At 35.2% G+C, this 21,449-nt stretch overlaps 1 long non-coding RNA gene across 10 annotated transcripts in view; it reads right to left on the bottom strand.

The window, feature by feature from the left end:
- Nucleotides 1–8,849, bottom strand: part of LOC129928807 (uncharacterized) — a 31,126-nt gene extending 22,277 nt beyond the window's left edge. For 2 of the 10 annotated variants that reach the window (XR_008780278.1, XR_008780276.1), the window contains exons 1-5: nt 8,187–8,845; nt 7,976–8,060; nt 7,538–7,731; nt 6,714–6,837; nt 6,059–6,235 (exon numbers count right to left, since the gene is read on the bottom strand). This is a non-coding gene — a long non-coding RNA (uncharacterized LOC129928807). Of the gene's footprint in view, nt 1–6,058; nt 6,259–6,713; nt 6,838–7,537; nt 7,732–7,975; nt 8,080–8,186 lie in introns of all 10 variants that reach the window. The other 8 variants (XR_008780285.1, XR_008780277.1, XR_008780283.1 and 5 more) reach the window with 8 other exon arrangements.
- Nucleotides 8,850–21,449: the final 12,600 nt, after the last annotated feature.

Below are 21,449 nucleotides of genomic sequence, written 5' to 3' on the forward strand. Positions count from 1 at the left end.
CCTGCACAATCATATACATCTGATGGCTTCTATTTTCATCCTTTTTTTTTTAACATTTGTTTTGCAAACGTGCATCAGTTGAATAGCTGGAGCCCAATAAAAAGTTTCAGGCTTGCATTTTCGGCTGACTCCTGTTTTGAGCTTGTCGACCGACAACTTCATTTTGATGAACTGACTGTAACAATATTTTTGATGACGTCGTGTTCAAGCTATTGAAGGTGGTCTACAAGCATCCGGTTTGAGGGCTGAATCAGCCTCACAAACTTCGCACTCAACTAATGTCGAGTGAGTTGAATCAGCCTCAAAGCTTGCACTCAACTAATTATGTCCCAACTATTATTCAACTGAACTGAAATAACCGGTTATTTCACAAACTCATTCTTCTATGATATTTTTATAATGCCTTTAAACATTCCAAGTTATGATGATGCTTTGTCCAAGGCATTGTAGCACGTGAAAAAAGCAAAACAAGAAAAAGGATGTGCACTGCTGGGTTGTCTACAAATGCACACAGACATAACCAACTATTTTGTCTTGGATCAACAATTCAATTGATGACTATTAATACATCTAGTCCTCAGCTAAAAATCCTCATGTTTAAAACATAATACAATATCCTTTCCTATAAGTACAAAGATGGCCACCGAGACCGATCTTCTTTGAAAAAGTCCTCAACTACATCCTTTTAACATGAAGATGGCTAAAGAGCCCAGTCTTCACTTTTAAAATTCCTCCATTAATCATTCCTATAAACACGAAGATGGCTAAGGAGTCCAGTCTTCGATTTTAAAAGTCCTCCATTAATCCTTCCTATGAACACGAAGATGGCTAAAGAGTCCAGTCTTCGCTTTTGAAAAGTCCTAAGCTAAACATAGTAAAGTCATCAATTAAATGTGTTTTCTCCGCAACTATTTAGTTGGTCTGCAAGTACAAATGTTGATTAGTGTGCGTTGCATCACGAGCGGCGATATTTCCTTTGATGGACAGGTTCTTATGTTCCTTGAGTGTGACTTAATTATTGTTACAAACCTTCCATCGGAATATAAATGAAGACGTCTAACACAGTTATACATCCTTATGAATTTCTTTTTTAAGCACTCAAAGAATGATTTCACTGGGAATCGCAAATACATTTTGATCACCACATTAAGTGCAGAGATGAAAAATCTGCGAATTATCACATATTTGTACACAAACGTTTGTAGATATCCTCATCACAATTAAATAGAGATGTTTCGAAACATCACTGGTTACATCGCTTCACAATGTCTCAGTGGATGAGAGATGAGCGTGATACAAACGACACAAATCCCAACTGTTCCTGCACAATCATATACATCTGATGGCTTCTATTTTCATCCTTTTTTTTTTAACATTTGTTTTGCAAACGTGCATCAGTTGAATAGCTGGAGCCCAATAAAAAGTTTCAGGCTTGCATTTTCGGCTGACTCCTGTTTTGAGCTTGTCGACCGACAACTTCATTTTGATGAACTGACTGTAACAATATTTTTGATGACGTCGTGTTCAAGCTATTGAAGGTGGTCTACAAGCATCCGGTTTGAGGGCTGAATCAGCCTCACAAACTTCGCACTCAACTAATGTCGAGTGAGTTGAATCAGCCTCAAAGCTTGCACTCAACTAATTATGTCCCAACTATTATTCAACTGAACTGAAATAACCGGTTATTTCACAAACTCATTCTTCTATGATATTTTTATAATGCCTTTAAACATTCCAAGTTATGATGATGCTTTGTCCAAGGCATTGTAGCACGTGAAAAAAGCAAAACAAGAAAAAGGATGTGCACTGCTGGGTTGTCTACAAATGCACACAGACATAACCAACTATTTTGTCTTGGATCAACAATTCAATTGATGACTATTAATACATCTAGTCCTCAGCTAAAAATCCTCATGTTTAAAACATAATACAATATCCTTTCCTATAAGTACAAAGATGGCCACCGAGACCGATCTTCTTTGAAAAAGTCCTCAACTACATCCTTTTAACATGAAGATGGCTAAAGAGCCCAGTCTTCACTTTTAAAATTCCTCCATTAATCATTCCTATAAACACGAAGATGGCTAAGGAGTCCAGTCTTCGATTTTAAAAGTCCTCCATTAATCCTTCCTATGAACACGAAGATGGCTAAAGAGTCCAGTCTTCGCTTTTGAAAAGTCCTAAGCTAAACATAGTAAAGTCATCAATTAAATGTGTTTTCTCCGCAACTATTTAGTTGGTCTGCAAGTACAAATGTTGATTAGTGTGCGTTGCATCACGAGCGGCGATATTTCCTTTGATGGACAGGTTCTTATGTTCCTTGAGTGTGACTTAATTATTGTTACAAACCTTCCATCGGAATATAAATGAAGACGTCTAACACAGTTATACATCCTTATGAATTTCTTTTTTAAGCACTCAAAGAATGATTTCACTGGGAATCGCAAATACATTTTGATCACCACATTAAGTGCAGAGATGAAAAATCTGCGAATTATCACATATTTGTACACAAACGTTTGTAGATATCCTCATCACAATTAAATAGAGATGTTTCGAAACATCACTGGTTACATCGCTTCACAATGTCTCAGTGGATGAGAGATGAGCGTGATACAAACGACACAAATCCCAACTGTTCCTGCACAATCATATACATCTGATGGCTTCTATTTTCATCCTTTTTTTTTTAACATTTGTTTTGCAAACGTGCATCAGTTGAATAGCTGGAGCCCAATAAAAAGTTTCAGGCTTGCATTTTCGGCTGACTCCTGTTTTGAGCTTGTCGACCGACAACTTCATTTTGATGAACTGACTGTAACAATATTTTTGATGACGTCGTGTTCAAGCTATTGAAGGTGGTCTACAAGCATCCGGTTTGAGGGCTGAATCAGCCTCACAAACTTCGCACTCAACTAATGTCGAGTGAGTTGAATCAGCCTCAAAGCTTGCACTCAACTAATTATGTCCCAACTATTATTCAACTGAACTGAAATAACCGGTTATTTCACAAACTCATTCTTCTATGATATTTTTATAATGCCTTTAAACATTCCAAGTTATGATGATGCTTTGTCCAAGGCATTGTAGCACGTGAAAAAAGCAAAACAAGAAAAAGGATGTGCACTGCTGGGTTGTCTACAAATGCACACAGACATAACCAACTATTTTGTCTTGGATCAACAATTCAATTGATGACTATTAATACATCTAGTCCTCAGCTAAAAATCCTCATGTTTAAAACATAATACAATATCCTTTCCTATAAGTACAAAGATGGCCACCGAGACCGATCTTCTTTGAAAAAGTCCTCAACTACATCCTTTTAACATGAAGATGGCTAAAGAGCCCAGTCTTCACTTTTAAAATTCCTCCATTAATCATTCCTATAAACACGAAGATGGCTAAGGAGTCCAGTCTTCGATTTTAAAAGTCCTCCATTAATCCTTCCTATGAACACGAAGATGGCTAAAGAGTCCAGTCTTCGCTTTTGAAAAGTCCTAAGCTAAACATAGTAAAGTCATCAATTAAATGTGTTTTCTCCGCAACTATTTAGTTGGTCTGCAAGTACAAATGTTGATTAGTGTGCGTTGCATCACGAGCGGCGATATTTCCTTTGATGGACAGGTTCTTATGTTCCTTGAGTGTGACTTAATTATTGTTACAAACCTTCCATCGGAATATAAATGAAGACGTCTAACACAGTTATACATCCTTATGAATTTCTTTTTTAAGCACTCAAAGAATGATTTCACTGGGAATCGCAAATACATTTTGATCACCACATTAAGTGCAGAGATGAAAAATCTGCGAATTATCACATATTTGTACACAAACGTTTGTAGATATCCTCATCACAATTAAATAGAGATGTTTCGAAACATCACTGGTTACATCGCTTCACAATGTCTCAGTGGATGAGAGATGAGCGTGATACAAACGACACAAATCCCAACTGTTCCTGCACAATCATATACATCTGATGGCTTCTATTTTCATCCTTTTTTTTTTAACATTTGTTTTGCAAACGTGCATCAGTTGAATAGCTGGAGCCCAATAAAAAGTTTCAGGCTTGCATTTTCGGCTGACTCCTGTTTTGAGCTTGTCGACCGACAACTTCATTTTGATGAACTGACTGTAACAATATTTTTGATGACGTCGTGTTCAAGCTATTGAAGGTGGTCTACAAGCATCCGGTTTGAGGGCTGAATCAGCCTCACAAACTTCGCACTCAACTAATGTCGAGTGAGTTGAATCAGCCTCAAAGCTTGCACTCAACTAATTATGTCCCAACTATTATTCAACTGAACTGAAATAACCGGTTATTTCACAAACTCATTCTTCTATGATATTTTTATAATGCCTTTAAACATTCCAAGTTATGATGATGCTTTGTCCAAGGCATTGTAGCACGTGAAAAAAGCAAAACAAGAAAAAGGATGTGCACTGCTGGGTTGTCTACAAATGCACACAGACATAACCAACTATTTTGTCTTGGATCAACAATTCAATTGATGACTATTAATACATCTAGTCCTCAGCTAAAAATCCTCATGTTTAAAACATAATACAATATCCTTTCCTATAAGTACAAAGATGGCCACCGAGACCGATCTTCTTTGAAAAAGTCCTCAACTACATCCTTTTAACATGAAGATGGCTAAAGAGCCCAGTCTTCACTTTTAAAATTCCTCCATTAATCATTCCTATGAACACGAAGATGGCTAAAGAACCCAGTCTTCATTTTTAAAATTCCTCCATTAATCATTCCTATGAACACGAAGATGGCTAAGGAGTCCAGTCTTCGCTTTTAAAAGTCCTCCATTAATCATTCCTATAAACACGAAGATGACTAAAGAGTCCAGTCTTCACTTTTGAAAAGTCCTAAGCTAAACATAGTAATGTCATCAATTAAATGTGTTTTCTCCACAACTATTTAGTTGGTCTGCAAGTGCAAATGTTGATTAGTGTGCGTTGCATCACGAGCGGCGATATTTCCTTTGATGGACACGTTCATATGTTCCTTGAGTGTGACTTAATTATTGTTACAAACGTTCAGTCGGAATATAAATGAAGACGTCTAACACAGTTATACATCCATCCGTATGAATTTCTTTTTTAAGCACTCAAAGAATGATTTCACTGTGAATTGCAAACACATTTTGATCACCAGATTAAGTGTAGAGTCTCAATGAATGAGAGATGAGTGTGATACAAATGACAATCCCAAATGTTCCTGCACAATTATATACATGTAATGGATTAAATCTTTTTTTTTTTACATTTGTTTTGCGAATGTGCGTCAGTTGAATATCTGGAGCCAAATAAATAGATGCATCATGAGCGGCAACATTTCCTTTGGTGGAAACGTTCATACTGATTGTTCATTGAATGTGTTAGGGTTAGGATTTTTTGCATTTGTATGTCATATCACATGGAATAGTAGATTTTTTTTTTCACATTAACTCCCAACAATAGTAACTTGAATCATCCCAATCTCCAGTAACTTGAATCATCCCAATCTCCAAGTGGCAAAGTGAAAGTTGATGGTGATTCACAACTTTTCATTTTTGTGTTTGAATTCCATATTTAGAATACATTACTATTGAATTAATCCAAATGACAAAGAATCCAATTCCATTATTTGTTGAAATATATTTACATTTATACAGTTGGAATTATTTCAGAGCAATTCAGTTTTTCTGAAAAATTTAATAGGAACATCCACATATTTTAACTGAAATTAAAATGGTATATCACTAAGTTTAACAAATGAAAATTCAGTTTACTTTCATAACTACACACTACTAAAACAAATACAATACAAATTTCTTTAACTAGACAGGTGAACTTACAAGTTGTGTGCGAAGTTGTTATGTGTTTGTGAAGTAATTACTGACATCATAATATACAAAACAAATACAGGAACCATGCATACATATACAACATACAACTAATGCAGGATATTTAAAGTAACATGCACAAACAACATACAACTAATGCAGGATCATCACTTTACAAAAAAATAGATGCTGTGAAGTATAAGAATATTTCTTACCTTATTCTGACTATGGCTCCATTTGAAGAAATGGCAGATGAACTTTAGATAAACATGTTGATCATTTGTAGATCGGTAGAATCTTTTCACAGTGAGAGAGATGTTTAATGTTCCTCCTGCAGCCTTGAAATGTTCATCCTTTTTCCTTGACCTCATGTTTAATAGACCATTTAGTCCCTAGTTGATTTGAGAAAAACTCACTGTTTAACAGATATATATCACATCTAAATGCATTACCATATAATGCAGTATTGATAAAATAGTGCAACTAAATATTTTTTTCAAATAATTAATTTAAAAAATTTAAATCTAATGCAAACAAATAAATAAAAAACTTGAAAAACAGAGCTAGTTTAAAAATACTTCAAATATCTTTAGTATAAGTACAAGTTTTAAAAATACCTAATTTCCCAAGTTGGCCTTATAAGCTGCTATATCTGGACTTTTCTTTAAAAACATTTTCAGAAAAAAAAAAACACTATACAGATCTGGCTTTTGTTTTGTGCTTTCATTCTAAACTAGCTCTGATTGTCTGAAAGTTTAAGAAACTATTGCCAGGGTCCTAAAACATACAACAGAATTAGGCGCATAGTGTAAAAACAATGTATCCTAAAGAAGAAGTTCTTGGGTTATAGAGTAGAAAAATATTTATTACCTTGATCTGTAGATCAGTAGATAAACTTATGGCAATCAAGGCATCAGTGGAGAATCAGTGCACAATGATTGAGCCACTAACCCACAGATCAGCAACATGTAGTGTCTGTCTTTAAAAAAAAAACCTGAAATGTTGAAGCAAATTTACAAATTGAAATAAAAATGTCAATAATATATTTTTAAAAAAAAAGGAAACAGAGTAATTGCCCTTGCCCATGTGTATAAATTTTTCTCCATAATTATTTTCCACATTCTGGCAGAATTGTTAATGTTTCAATTCCACCCTGTTATGATTAAACTTCAATAACATTTTTGTTTGTAATCAGAAAACGTTACATTTTGGTATAGAATTATAGGACAATGCATGCTCTTTTTATATAATACAGTATACTTTCTAAAAACAAAATTATATATTTAATAAATTGTCAACCTTATAAATCAGAGGGTAAGTTATTATGAAAATGTATGCACTATTCAAACATTCTTACAGTCAATGTGAAGCAGCTCTTGCGTGATTAAGTACACCACTTTATAAAAGTTTACATTTTGGTCCTAATTGATTCCCTTTAGAAGAAAATGTATCTTATAAACCTAAAACTAGAGCAATATCTGAAAATTTGCTGGCCAAACAACCCATGGTTAACCATTGACCATAGAAACAGTTGAGCTTAACACTATCTGACCTATGATCAGATGGTCTGAAACGAGTACTCTAAAACTCTAGACATTGTGTTTATATAATAGATTTTTTATATGTTATACATTTTTTTTTTTTTTTTCATTTTGCTAAAAGGTATTTGACTGGTACACTAGAATTCAACTCACCTATTGTTCTCAGAGAATTACCTAAGTAACCTTGGACACAAACTTGATCTCCTTGGCCTTGGGCTGACATATCCAGACTCCTGAAGTGATTGAAGTACAGTAAAGTACTACCACTGCAAGAAAGGTGTACACACTGTTTGGCAGAGTGACTTGGCAATGAAGACTTGTATATCATAGGGGTGCATTGCTGATAGCTGGTACCCAGAAAACAGTTTAGATCACATTATCTTATTTGATTGACCTAAATTTTAAACTAATAAGTGCCTTTGAACATTATATTAGTTATGATGATGCATTGTCCAAGGCTTAGTAATGCATCAAATAAACTTGATCACTATAACAAGAAGGTTGTTTAGCAAACTAAATACCTATAGCTTTTATTATTTTTTTTCAATAGTAAAATTTGTGTTGTGAATGAAAATAAAACTTTGTACTCACTGTGTAGCCATCTTCATAGTGAGAGAGATGAACTAGACACACCAAACATTTGTTAATATGTAGTACAGGATTATGCTAAACAAATCTGAAACATGACCAAAACACTGAAAAATGGTAGAGAAATATGTATAAAAAGTTCTTTATTATTTTTAACATGCAATGATAAATTATTTTAGAATTAGCAGTCAAAGAAAAAAAAAGTAAGTCTTACTTAAGCCTTGAAAGCTTTAATTCATAAAAATGCCAACGAGAAAACTGTTATCTGATAGCAGATTACCAAGGAATATTTGTTGCTTGGTTGACAAATTGGTACTGTTGGCAGCAGAGAATGTGTGCTTGTTAAGCTGATGATATATGGAAACATCATATACTGAGCTAGAATATCTCTTAAATACAATATCTCATGGTATTTTAAAAAAAGTTTTTTCTATGGAAACAATAGTAAAGCCTATAAGTATTACATAGTTTGACTAATTATGTTAAATAAGATATAAAGGAAAAATACTTGCCTTATAATTGGACTTCCCATGATGTTTACCTCTAGTTTCAATTACCTGGACTGTCTATTTACAGCTTTGGCTATTTATCTCCCAAGCTAAAAGTTGAATCAATACTCAACATCTTGAACTATTTTAAAAAAAAAGTGCAAGCTAAATAAATAATTTTACAATTACAGATTAAGAGGCAATTGTTATCTGAATTCAACCAGATATCAAATAGCTAAGCATTTAAGTAAATAAATTGCATCTAAAAAAATTGCTTAAAAGTAATCACTATACACTTGTAAGGAAATATCTGTAGTTTAATAGTTTTGAAATATTTGTGCTTCTAGTAGGATGTTCTATTGAGAATAAACTTTGTCTTGACCACAGAAAAAGAGGGGGGGGGGGGGGAAGTATTTAAAAAAATAGACAAGAAAGTAGATCAGAAAAAAAAGCAGGGTTGTGGTATCACATATGTTGCCTTGTTTCAAGTCTCCTAGTCCTGCTCTTCATATTAACTACTTGTAGATGGTTTCCATAATCTGTATTGGCACTCCATTTCTTGAATAAGATCTATTCACCATCTTAATCTGAAAAATGTGAAAATATAATTGTATTTAACTTGTTACAATAATCATGACTATATGTACCTAACTCTAAATGCTAAATGACAGAAATGAGTGTTTTTATGTAAATAATTTCAAAGCAATTACTAAAGACCAAGAGGACAAAGAATATTCAAAATGTTATCTAAGGGTACCCATGATGAAAAAGCTTAGTAAAAAGCACAAATGCTTAAAAAAAAAAAAAGAATTGTTAACATTGATAATGCATTCACCAATGCAAACACTAACACAAAAGATGGAATTCAAATGAAACATTTAAAAATAAGCATTACAATATTCATAATTTGCCTATCACTTCAGTATACATTATATTAAAAAAAGGTAAATCCTTAACATTTAAATGAACTACTTGCCTTTTAAGCTCAATACACAGATGAATGGAAAGCATGTCCAGAATTCTTGATGGCTAGAGAACCACAAGAATGAAATTGGCTTGACTAAAAAAACTTCTGGATAAGCTTGCTACACTGCTTTTTCCTGTTCCCTATAACTTGTAGTTCTTTTCATTACCTACATCTGAGGAGCACTAAGCTCTACTCAGCATCTTAACCTGAAAGTTGTAATAAAATGTGTACAGGCAGATAAACACAAATACAAGTCTTAGTGAAGTGAGATTTTGACTAAACTTCATAATGAGATAATCCCCAATTGATCTAGCTCTCTAAATGTTAAAGTGAAGAAAATAAGTTTTATTGTTATGTATACATTTGAAACTAATTACCATAAGGCTAAGAGATAACAGAAAACATGTATTTTGAGATTTTGATAGGAAAATATTTAAACATTTTCAATTAGCATGCAAAAAAAGCAACAACAAAAAGAAAAAATGCAATTAAAATATACAAATACATAGAAAAAATATACTTGCTTTGATAGATCTGTAGTAAGAAACTGGTTCTTATTTAACATACATGAAAAGAAATGAATTAAAAGTAGTTAAATGTAACTTTGGAAAGGACCACTTGCCTTAAGAAAAATGTGGTACAAGCTTGCTACAATTCTGATTATTTGTGCTTTATAGTTCATAGTTCTCATAATCTGTATTCATGCTCCATTTCTAGATCACTCGGTTGTAAACTGCATTTGGAACTGAAAATGTTATAAAATAGGTGAATGTTGATAGAATGTTATGGCTGCAAAGATAAAGAGTTTTGTTTTGAAAATACTGACTTTATTACCAAATTAGTAAGGCTAAACCTGAGTTTACCTATCTCAATAAATAATACATCAAGGTAATGAGGCTTCTCTAACATGCATATATTCAAAACTAGTTACCAAAAACTAAGATAACAGAAAAGTATACGAAGTGTTATGTTAATATTAAAAACAAGTTTAATTAGCATGCAGTACAAAGTCAAAAAAACTATACTATTACTTACTGTGCTGCTCAATATCTATATATACCAATTGCCTGCCTATTCTTTATTAAGCAAGCATCAAAAGAAACTTAAGTCTAAATTACATAAATTATAGCATTTGAAACAATGTCTTTGGAAAAAAAAAAAAATTGATCATCTTATCTTCACTACTTTCCATCACAACACCCTCACCTGTTCTTTTGTTGGACTGTCGGGGCACCACACATGATCTGTTGACTGTCCTCCTTCACTTCACCCACAGGCTGTACACAATCTTGTTCTGAACATGTTTAATGTGACATGAAACTTGTGTTGAAGATTTGGCTGCTAACAACAAAAAAAGTTTTATTTCATTATTTCAAGATGCTGTTAAACTTTAAATTATAATACTCCTAAATCTATCTTGCACATCAAGCTTCAAGAAGTTCAACCATTGTTATGCAAATATTTTTAATTACAAAATGTTCTATAAAATCAGAAAAAAATTTCTTTAAATGTTATATAAACATTGAAAACATTCTCAAATTGCATGCACAAAAAATAATAAAAAATAAAACTGAAACATTAAAAAAAAAAATACATGCCTTGCTAGATCAGTGTTCCACAGCTTTCCTGTTCTTAATAAACATACACCAAAAGAAACTATGAAATTAAATTTAAAATTTAAATTATATTGAATAGATTACTTGCCTTAAATACAACTTTGTGGCCTAGCATGTTTCAACTTCTGACCAGTTCCTCACAAGTGAAGGTTCTAATCCTCTGATAACTAGACATTGATCTGAAAATGTTCCAAAATTTAATTATGATAATGAATACATAAAACATTTATGCAGAGTTGTTGAGTTTAAGTCTGTTTGAAGATCAAATTTCAACTTAACCATTAAAACCTTTTTTTTTTAAACTAGATCTATAAAATTTATATGAAGCTAAATGATTAATTATCTAACAATTATTCTTAAAATAATTTTAATTAAAAACATGCTCCATTTGCATGCAATAACACAAAAGGTAAAGCAACAAACAAACAAAAAGAATGAAACTTATAAAGACACTTGCTTTGCTGGATCAGCGGTTTCATCGCTTGCCCTTGCTTAGTAAAAACATTTTTATGATAATAAATCAGAATAGTTAAATTCTAGCTTTGTATGACTACTTGCCTTAAAGAATGCCGGCATCCTTGATTCACCATTTTTTTTTAAAGTGTTTTCATTTCTTGTCTGTTTCTCAAAGGTAATAATTACCAGCAATCTTTATGATGTTCCCATTTTTTATTTCAAAGAAGAGATCTGCGTTTTGATCTGAAAGAAAAAAAAATCTGCACAGTTAAAAATTATTTATTGCAACACTCCTGTTTAAAATATAATTGGTTTGGTAAATTTTTTAGATCTAACTTATATTTCTAGCATAACAAGGCACCATCTTTAATACAAAGGACTGTGAGGGTAATGGATAAGTAGACAGTCTTTAATACAAAGGTTATGGATGTGTAGGCACCATCTTTAATACAAAGGACTGTGAAGATTATGGATAAGCAGACACAGTCTTTAATACAAAGGTTATGGATAAGTAGACACAGTCTTTAATACAAAGGTTATGGATGTGTAGGCACTTTCTTTTAAACAAAGCTTATGGATAAGTGACACCATCTTTAAAATGTAGGTTATGGATGAGTGACACCATCTTTAAAATGTAAGTTATGGATGAGTGACACCATCTTTAATATGTAGGTTATGGATGAGTGACACCATCTTTAAAATGTAGGTTATGGATGAGTGACACCATCTTTAAAATGTAAGTTATGGATGAGTGACACCATCTTTAAAATGTAGCTTATGGATGAGTGACACCATCTTTAATACGTAGGTTATGGATGAGTGACACCATCTTTAATACATAGGTTGTGGATGAGTGACACCATCTTTAAAATGTAGGTTATGGATGAGTGACACCATCTTTAAAATGTAGGTTATGGATGAGTGACACCATCTTTAATACATAGGTTGTGGATGAGTGACACCATCTTTAAAATGTAGGTTATGGATGAGTGACACCATCTTTAAAATGTAGGTTATGGATGAGTGACACCATCTTTAATACATAGGTTGTGGATGAGTGACACCATCTTTAAAATGTAGGTTATGGATGAGTGACACCATCTTTAAAATGTAAGTTATGGATGAGTGACACCATCTTAAATATGTAGGTTATGGATGAGTGACACCATCTTAAATACGTAGGTTATGGATGAGTGACACCATCTTTAAAATGTAAGTTATGGATGAGTGACACCATCTTAAATACGTAGGTTATGGATGAGTGACACCATCTTTAAAATGTAGCTTATGGATGAGTGACACCATCTTTAATACGTAGGTTATGGATGAGTGACACCATCTTTAATACATAGGTTGTGGATGAGTGACACCATCTTTAATACATAGGTTGTGGATGAGTGACACCATCTTTAATACAAATGTTATGAATGTGTAGCCTGCAGTATTTCACATGACTATGCAGACCAAGTTGTCAATGCATATTTTGCCACAAATGAACAACTTAAGACCTAAAATCTAAACTAAGTAACTAGTTATGTTATTAAGGCAGCATTTTTCTTTTCACAAATAGTTAGGAACAACTTAAGACCTAAAATCTTAAGTAACTAGATTTTACTAGATCTAGTTATGTTATTAAGGCTGCATTTTTCTTTTCGCAAATAGTTACGCTTTACAGTATCTTTTTTTGTTCGTTTACACATTTATCATTAAGATCTAGATCTAGAATGTTGTTTGTAAGCTATACAAGATCTAGCAAGACTAGATCTTGATATAATCTAAATTATTCTAAATCTACAGGTCAGCAAGCCTAAAAAGGAATGAAAAAGAAATGTCCAAGTTTTGCATAATCTCTGAGCTGGTTTAAGTTTAAGCCCAAAAATTGATTATTCAACTAGATCTATAGTTACAATGGCAACAATGCCCCTTAAGGATTACATTTTTGATAAGTTGTGCTGACAGCTATTTCTAGGACTAGATCTAAGCCAAGCTTATCTAGAGCTAGTCTAGATCTAGAGTTCTAGAGTCTTGATGATTAATAATAATACATCTAGATCTAATCTAGATTCTAATGAGACTAATGTAGAGAGGTCCTATGACTATGTAGTCATGATAAATCTAGTTTACTGTAATAGAGTTAGATCTAGATATAATAGATCTAGATCTATATTCTATATAGCATAGCCATAGCCGCCATAGGATAGCATAGGCCAGGCATCCATATTAATATATATATGATAGAGAAGACCACTAGACACTAGAGATCTAGATCTAGTAATAGAGTAGTATCTAGTAACTAGTAGAGATCTAGACTACAGATGAGCTGGTTACCCTAATAAAATTATTAATTATTCTACTTTTGTGACTTTATCTAAAAATAAAAGGCCTTAATTAATGCCTATCTATTATTATAGTATTAATTATTATTTATAGATGATAATAGATCTAGTAGGCTATACTATTAAATTACTAGTAACTCTAGTATAGTTATACTACTTTAGTTATAGAATAGATCTATATAGATGTCTAGATCTAGATAAGATATAAAATATATCTATTATCTAGATTCTAGACAATCTAGAATTCTAGATCTAGTCTATCATTAGTATCATATTATAAAAGTTATTGAATCTTTGACAAAATTTATTACCATATCATAAAGTAAAGAAAATAGTTTGTTGCCAAAGCAAATAAATATTGACTAGATAATACGATGGTATGAGATCTATAATAGTTGGATGACACTGGAAACGAGATGACACAGATAGAACTAGATAAATAGGAGCGTACCGTTTGAATGCGCCACACGTGACTGAGCTCTGTTCACTTGACCACGGCAGTGACCCATCATATGATCATAGGCATCTGTGCCAAAACTTGATTTGATTAGATCTAACTAAAAGATGACCGATTGGTCAATTTATCCGAGGCGTGAAATAGCTTGTTACATCCGGAACTAGATAGACCTACACGGTACACACTTTGACGTTTAGTTGCTATGAAACTATAGATCGCTTAAATTACTCTGACCCGTGACCCCTCAATACACATACACACAATCTACTAACCAGTGGTCGCCAAACTCGTCATCCAAAAGAGAGATACAAAATTGAAGTTTGATCAGAGTTAGCAGCCCTGAAGACATTTTTATTGCAATAATTAGGTTTAAAAGTACAATCTCGCGCCAACCGCTACCTTTGTCTTAGGTTGGGGGGGGGCCTAAAACTTAGTATTATACCAAGGCCGGATTTACCTAGCCTATAGGCAACACATGTTAGGATTAGGGTTAGCCGTCCCTAACCCTCAAAAGCTACGGTCTGCGGGCTTTTTCTGTGCACGGCCTAAAAATGTGGAACTCACTTCCCATTGATCTCAGACAACCTGCTTCGGTACACTACATTCAAGAAGAACATTAAGACCTATCTGTTTAAAACTTTTTTAGATTAGTTTGTCATTTTATGTTTGTAATGTTATCACAGCGCCTTGAGCCTACATTTTTTGTTTGTTAATTAACAGCGCTTTATAAATAAAATTACTATTATTATATAGAGCCCCAAAACATATTTAGCAATCACATAATCAGGACTTGGTCGGCTAGGGTTTAATTTGTGTTGTTTTATTCTCTGCGCACTACGCGGCACATCCGAGCAACAGTGTCTCTTTGCCTGTGTGCTGTTGTCAAAGACTGTGTTTACGTCATCTCTTAGCGTCCTTGGCTACCGATGGACGATTGTTCAGCATGGCACAGAGGCTGTTTGTGGTATTGTACCTTTGTTGCCCCTTTCAACTAGGAACGAGATCTACCTTTAAGGTGTGAGCTAATGATTCGACCAGGTTCAATATTTTGCTGAGTGATTCGCTAGACTTGCCAAGGTGTGTTGAATTTATGTTGGCCGTGTAGATTGGAAGTTGTGTGAAGAGATAATAATAAATGTAGCTTTTATATAGTGCTACCTTCATGCTTGTAAACACAACCCTACTCGAGTCGGGTGTCGAACCTCGAGCCCCCTTCATAGGTAGCCAAGCCAAGATAAGTTCAAGCGTACTTAGCCTCTCGACCACGCTTCCCAGATGTGACGACATATTCGATGATTAAATCGCAAAGTGTTGCGTAATAACATGACTTATGTCACTCAATTATTCTAAAATGTTTTACATGTTTCGGATGTTCCTTCAGAGTAGAAGATAATTTACTTCCTAGTCCAAACCTTAGCCAGGAAGACGGGAGCGGGCGGGGTTTGAACACGGGACCATCGAGAAGTGCGAACGACAGTCCAGCGCGCATACCGCACGACCAGGCAGCCATCCTCGTAAATAATCCCCCATCGTAAATTATCATTCCATCAAATATTGACTATGTTCGTTATCTGTGCACAGTGAATAGTGAATACTCATGAAGATTTTAAAAAAATTCTATTTCTCTCTCTCTCTCTCCCCCCCCCCCTCTTCCTCTCTCGGGCGTAACAAAGATCCCCCCCCCCCCGGGCGCTATAAAGGTCAAATGAGGCGCCATTTTGATCGAGCTGACAGAGAAAAACAACTGCCAAAAAAGAACACATTTGATTGGAGTAGCACAATGATCGAAATCACTCAGAAGGCTAAAAAGTAAAGTAGCAATAATACATAACACTAGCTGTACCATAATTTACAAACACGAAAGGTCACCCGTCGTCATCGAGAAGTACATAGAAGTCTAACTTATACAGCGCTGGTTGTTAGTGTGTATGTGTTCCGTGTGTGAATGGTGTTCGTATTTGCATCTATATTGTTAATGTTACAGTAGTTGCTCTTCATTTGTGTCTGTGGGAAAAAAAAGAGGGCGCGGGTCAACCTACGAAATAGAGACGGAGGTCGGTCTGCACGACTGGTTTAAAGTCCCCGAAATTGTAGGCGCCTAGCTGGATCTCAGAGTTCAAGGTCAGGTCTAAACTTGTATCAACTGCATGTTATAATAAATGGATAAAATAACTAATACAACAAAAGATATATATTTTTTTTTAACTGAATATGCCTAACTACTCAATGGTTGCCAACATGCGTTCTCTCCCTTGTTTTTTTAGTCTTAAAAAAAATAAGTATCCTTTCAGACCTCACCATTTATAGGTCAAATGATGTAAAGGCCATCTGTTTTTAGGGCCAGATTTAAGGGAGATTATGCCGGGCTACAGCCTCTATAAAAAAATAAAAATAAAACCGAATTATGACGGGTCAGTACGTTTTTTTTATTTTTTTTTTGTTAAACATTTTATTCGCATTTTTACCACCTACACTTTAAATCTTACGTCGGCTGGCAACATTGTCGTGATTAAGAAGTGCCCGCTTGTCGCATGCTCATGAGTCATTAATAATAATAATATCCCTCATAATATGTACAAGTAGCTCCGAATTTACGGCAGTGCGACTACCAAAAGCCTTACCGTCCACAAACTCAAGACTATGGGCCTACACTTTTTATGCGTTTTAAAAAAATGGTTTTTAAAATGAGATTAAATGTAAAAGTAGGCCTACTATTTCTTTCTTCTAAAATATGGCATCCTTTTGGATATAAAAGTACCGGTAGTTATTTATATTAATCATAAGTGGATCTTTTTAAAGGTTTTCGAAAAAGTGTAGGTGCCTTAACAAAATCCTGCCCCGGGGCCTACACATATTTTAAATCCGGCCCTGTCTATTTCAATAGCCGACGCTTAACGATAGTGCCATGTGGCCAGCACAGCGACCAACCTCCCCACCAGGTACCCATTAGCCCGGGTACGCTATTCTGCCTCATCGTGGCACCTGGGTGGAAACGGCTACTTGAGGGGGTAGTTAGGCTAAATGAATGGCGAAACATAACTCCCGTGGGGATGCCCACGGGTAGACGAGAGTCAACCTCTTGCACGGGCGGGGTTGTAAAAAAGTCCCCACGAACACGTCCCACATCCATGCGCTGTTCCTCAAAGGGACCGTTACATCAATGGCGGTTCCCACACAGCTAGCTTGGTACAACGAAGGAAAATGACGGTGGCTCCCGGTGCCCTCGGCCTTCGGCCATGTGCAGCCAAGCATGCGTCGGGGCCAAAGGCATTGGAAACAGCAATGTTTTACATAGGCATTGACTCGGGTCCCTCTCAAACAGAACTGTGTTCCCACAGGTTTGTTTTTTTTTACTGTTCGGCTGGACGTCCAAACAGGTTTTTTTTCAAACTTAGAGCTCGAAGAGCCTTCGGCTCAACTCTTAGACATCAACAAGGTACCCATTAGTAGCATTAGAGTACTGTAGACACAGGCGTCATAATTATCACGAACTTAAAAATACCAGTCTTTAGAAATTCTTGCTGAGAACCCTTGGAAGCCAAGTGCTTCACCACACAGGTACTTATCCCCCCTTGGAGTTTTTAGAACGGATAAAACAAAATGGAGTTGGGGGTGGTAGCTCATAGCGCACCCACCCACGTTCCCCTGTGTCCACCAACTGACATTTATACTGTTACGAAGTGTCCAGTTCGGTTGACTCATCGAACAGCTCCGTGTTAGTCTCACATTTCGTCCCGCGCCACAGACGTCTGCCAGTCTACCATCACAACAGTCTATGGCAGGGTTTCTCAACCTGTGGGTCGATTTGCCAGGGGGTCGCCTAAGACCATCGAAAATATGGATTGTTATTGTCTACTCTTCTATTGCTATATGTGTGTGTTGGAAAAGGGGGGGGGGGTCGCATCAGAGTGGGAGATTGTAAAAAGGGGTCGCCGAGCATAGAAGATTGAGAACCGCTGGTTTATGACGTAATCTTCTCTGCTTGAGATTTTTTTTTCTGGTTGCGCTACATCGAAGAAGGCGTAGGTCACGGAGAGTTCATAAGGCTGTCTTTCCCGAGCGGGTCCTTCGCGATCAGTGCAGAAGTCGGCTCAGTGCAAAACATCATGATTTAATATAGACCACGGCATGAGCCTCGCTTCTGTCCGTTTTTTTTTAGTTTTTTTTTTTGTTTGTTTTTTGTTTTTGTAACGTTGTTATTTGGGGGGGGGGGGGTATTTTTGTGTGTGTGTTTTTTTTTATGTTGTTTTTTTTTTATGTTTTTGTTATGATTTTTTTTTTCAGTGTTTTCCAGTGCCTAAAGAGAGAGAAAGAGAGAAATTGGAGCCCCGCCACAAAGAGAATCTTTCGTCCCCTTCAGCCCATTGTACAAATATTCGTGCCCCTAATGCTATCTTCATTTTTTTTTAAATACAGTTTTGTAGAAACAAAGGGAGGATACTAGAATCAAAGCATACCAAACGACGAGAGAGAGGAAGAGAAACACAAAGAGAGAAAGAAAAAATTAGAGATGTTGACATTGTGTTGATGTGTATGTGTTTGTATGTAGAGTTATTCCCCTTGGTAAGAAAGCTCCTATTGTTGTGTGTGTTACGTGTGTTATTAAAGAGTTTGCATGTACCCAGCGTCTAGTGTTAGCGCGGCACCTTCGACACGGAGGTCACAGTTAGCGTCGCAGGTATAGAACATCTTAATCGACCACCGGCGGACAATGGTTATGCTTGCCCTGGGTGTAGTAAAATAAGTAGGTCACGGCTGGGACTGCATAGCCACGAGAAATGTTGCATTCCTCATTAATCTTCGGACTCCAAAACAAGCCTTATTATTATTAGTAGCAGTAAAGCTAACATGAGAGGGAAAGAGAAAAATATAGAGAAGAAAACAGAAAAAATGAGAGAGAGAAAGAGAGATTGGAGACCTGATGATACTCGACGAGAGGGAGAGAGAAGGAGAGAGAGAGAAAGAAAGAGATAAAAAGATAGACTTGTTGACATTGTATTTATGTGTATGTGTTTGTATGAAGAGTTAGTCCACATGGTAAGAAAGTTCATACTGTGTTGTATGTAACCTGTGTTTTAGAGAGTGTTTTATGAAAGAGTCTGGTGTAGGCTATCTAGCATGTAGTGTTCTTAAGTGCTTTATTAGGCTAATGAGTGTATCATTGTTTTAAAGAAATAGAGGAAAAGAGAAAAATAGAGATAGAAAGAGAAAAATAGAGAGAAAAAGAGAGAAAGAGATTGGAGCCCCACCACAAAGAGAATCTTTCGTCATCTTCAGCCCATCCTACAAATATTCGTGCCCCTAAAGACACTCGCACAAGCCCCGTCCAATGCTAACGCCGTCTCTGAAGACTGCCCACCTTTTTGAAATAAATTACCATGTTTTAATTACTTTTTTTTAAAGATTAGAAGTTGTAATACCATCTTCCAACAGAACTAGACCGTTGCAATAGGACGAATCATAAAGATAGAAAGTGTCCATTTTGTACACCAAAAATTGGTGATTCTTTTCATTACCTGCTGGTGTGTGAGCATTTTAAACAACACAGACTAAGGTTGGTAAAAAAAGAAAATATTATTCCAGGTCCAATGTTGAAAAATTAGCTGAACTGTTAAATTCTAAATCTGTAAAAAAAAAAAAAAAAAAAAAAAAAAATCTTAAAAAAAAATATTGGTTTATTCATAAAGTTAATTCTGCCTTTTTCAGAAGCTAAATCGTACTATAGAATGTTATATTGTTATTTTAATATATAAGTTTATTAAATTATTGACATCATTATTCTCATATTGTGTGTTGCTATGTCTATGGCTTAGAATGTAATTGGGTTCTAGATGATTATTTCACTGTTTGTGAATCACGTGATCTGATAGTTGCGGTATTGTTGTTCATTATTACTGTTGTAAATATACTTTAAATTACCGATTTCATTATTACTAGTCGACCGGCGGCGTAGCATACGCCGCTATTTTGCAGGGCCGAGCTTAGGCCACTGCAACCTATGCGACCACAGTGGGACACGCACTTTTATAGGACCCGCGCTAATTTTAGGTGTATAAATTATTAAATTAAACCATTTTATAACTTATAACAGATTTCTCGCGGCCTCCTGTCGATTTAACAGGAGGTCCTGGAAATATTCTGAAATTGCAAAATATACCTACGAAAAAGTCCTGGAAATATCCTGAAATTATTAAAATCTTTTGAAAACTTATACAAATCTCACGTAATATATAGACGAATATTGTCATTTTGGGGTGTCATTCAATATGGAAAAAGCCAATCCTACGCACGATAAAAAAACGGCATTATGCAATACCCGCAATTGTGGAATCTATTGAAATAAGCTTCTCGCGCCTCAAACTAATGAAGAATTACTTGAGATCAACAATTCTCGTAGATAGTTTGAAACATTTGGTAATTCTTGCTATTGAGCGTGATCTATGTAGGAAATAGAATTTTTATGATAGACTGTATATGACTTCGCTACACGCAAGGCTCGTAAAGTAATTCTGTACGTAGTAAAGAATGAATAAAAATGCAAAGACGAATTTATTTTCTAATACAAACTCTTAATTTTCACTTACTATCCGTATCCCTACCCAAACTTGGCCCCGCGAAATCCGTTTCGCATAGGGCTCTACAATGGTTAAGTCCGGTTCTGCTATTTAGAGACGGATGAATAGTACTTCACCCTCCCCCTCTCTTTTTTTTTTTTTTTTTGCCTCTAGACTCTAGGATAACTCCCTCCGTCCGACTTGCAAAAATAAAAGAGTGATCTTTCCATGGTGTCCAAACTCTTGAGCGTGCTCCGTGTCGCCTCGATAGTTACTACAGAGTAGATTACTCCCCCCCTCCCACACACCTTTTTTTTTTTAACGTGAGGTAGAAATAAAAAAAAAAGTGATATTTCAACGGTCCGGCTCTGCTATTTTGTGACAACGTGTTAACCCCCCCCCCCCAACCCCTTGTTTTCTCGTGGAATATCCGCAGAGATAAGAGAGTGATCTTTCCTTTACTTTTATACTATTGAGGGAAGAGGAGAATTATATATATAGATTACTTTTCATTTATCTTAATCTTGATCATGTGTATATTGAAGTTTATATTTTAATTGACTGCTTCAGTAGCACTTGTGCTTAGCCACGAAACAAATCACA

The sequence above is a fragment of the Biomphalaria glabrata genome, chromosome 10 (assembly GCF_947242115.1).
Source record: "Biomphalaria glabrata chromosome 10, xgBioGlab47.1, whole genome shotgun sequence".
In the NCBI taxonomy this organism is placed as follows: Eukaryota; Metazoa; Mollusca; class Gastropoda; family Planorbidae; genus Biomphalaria; species Biomphalaria glabrata.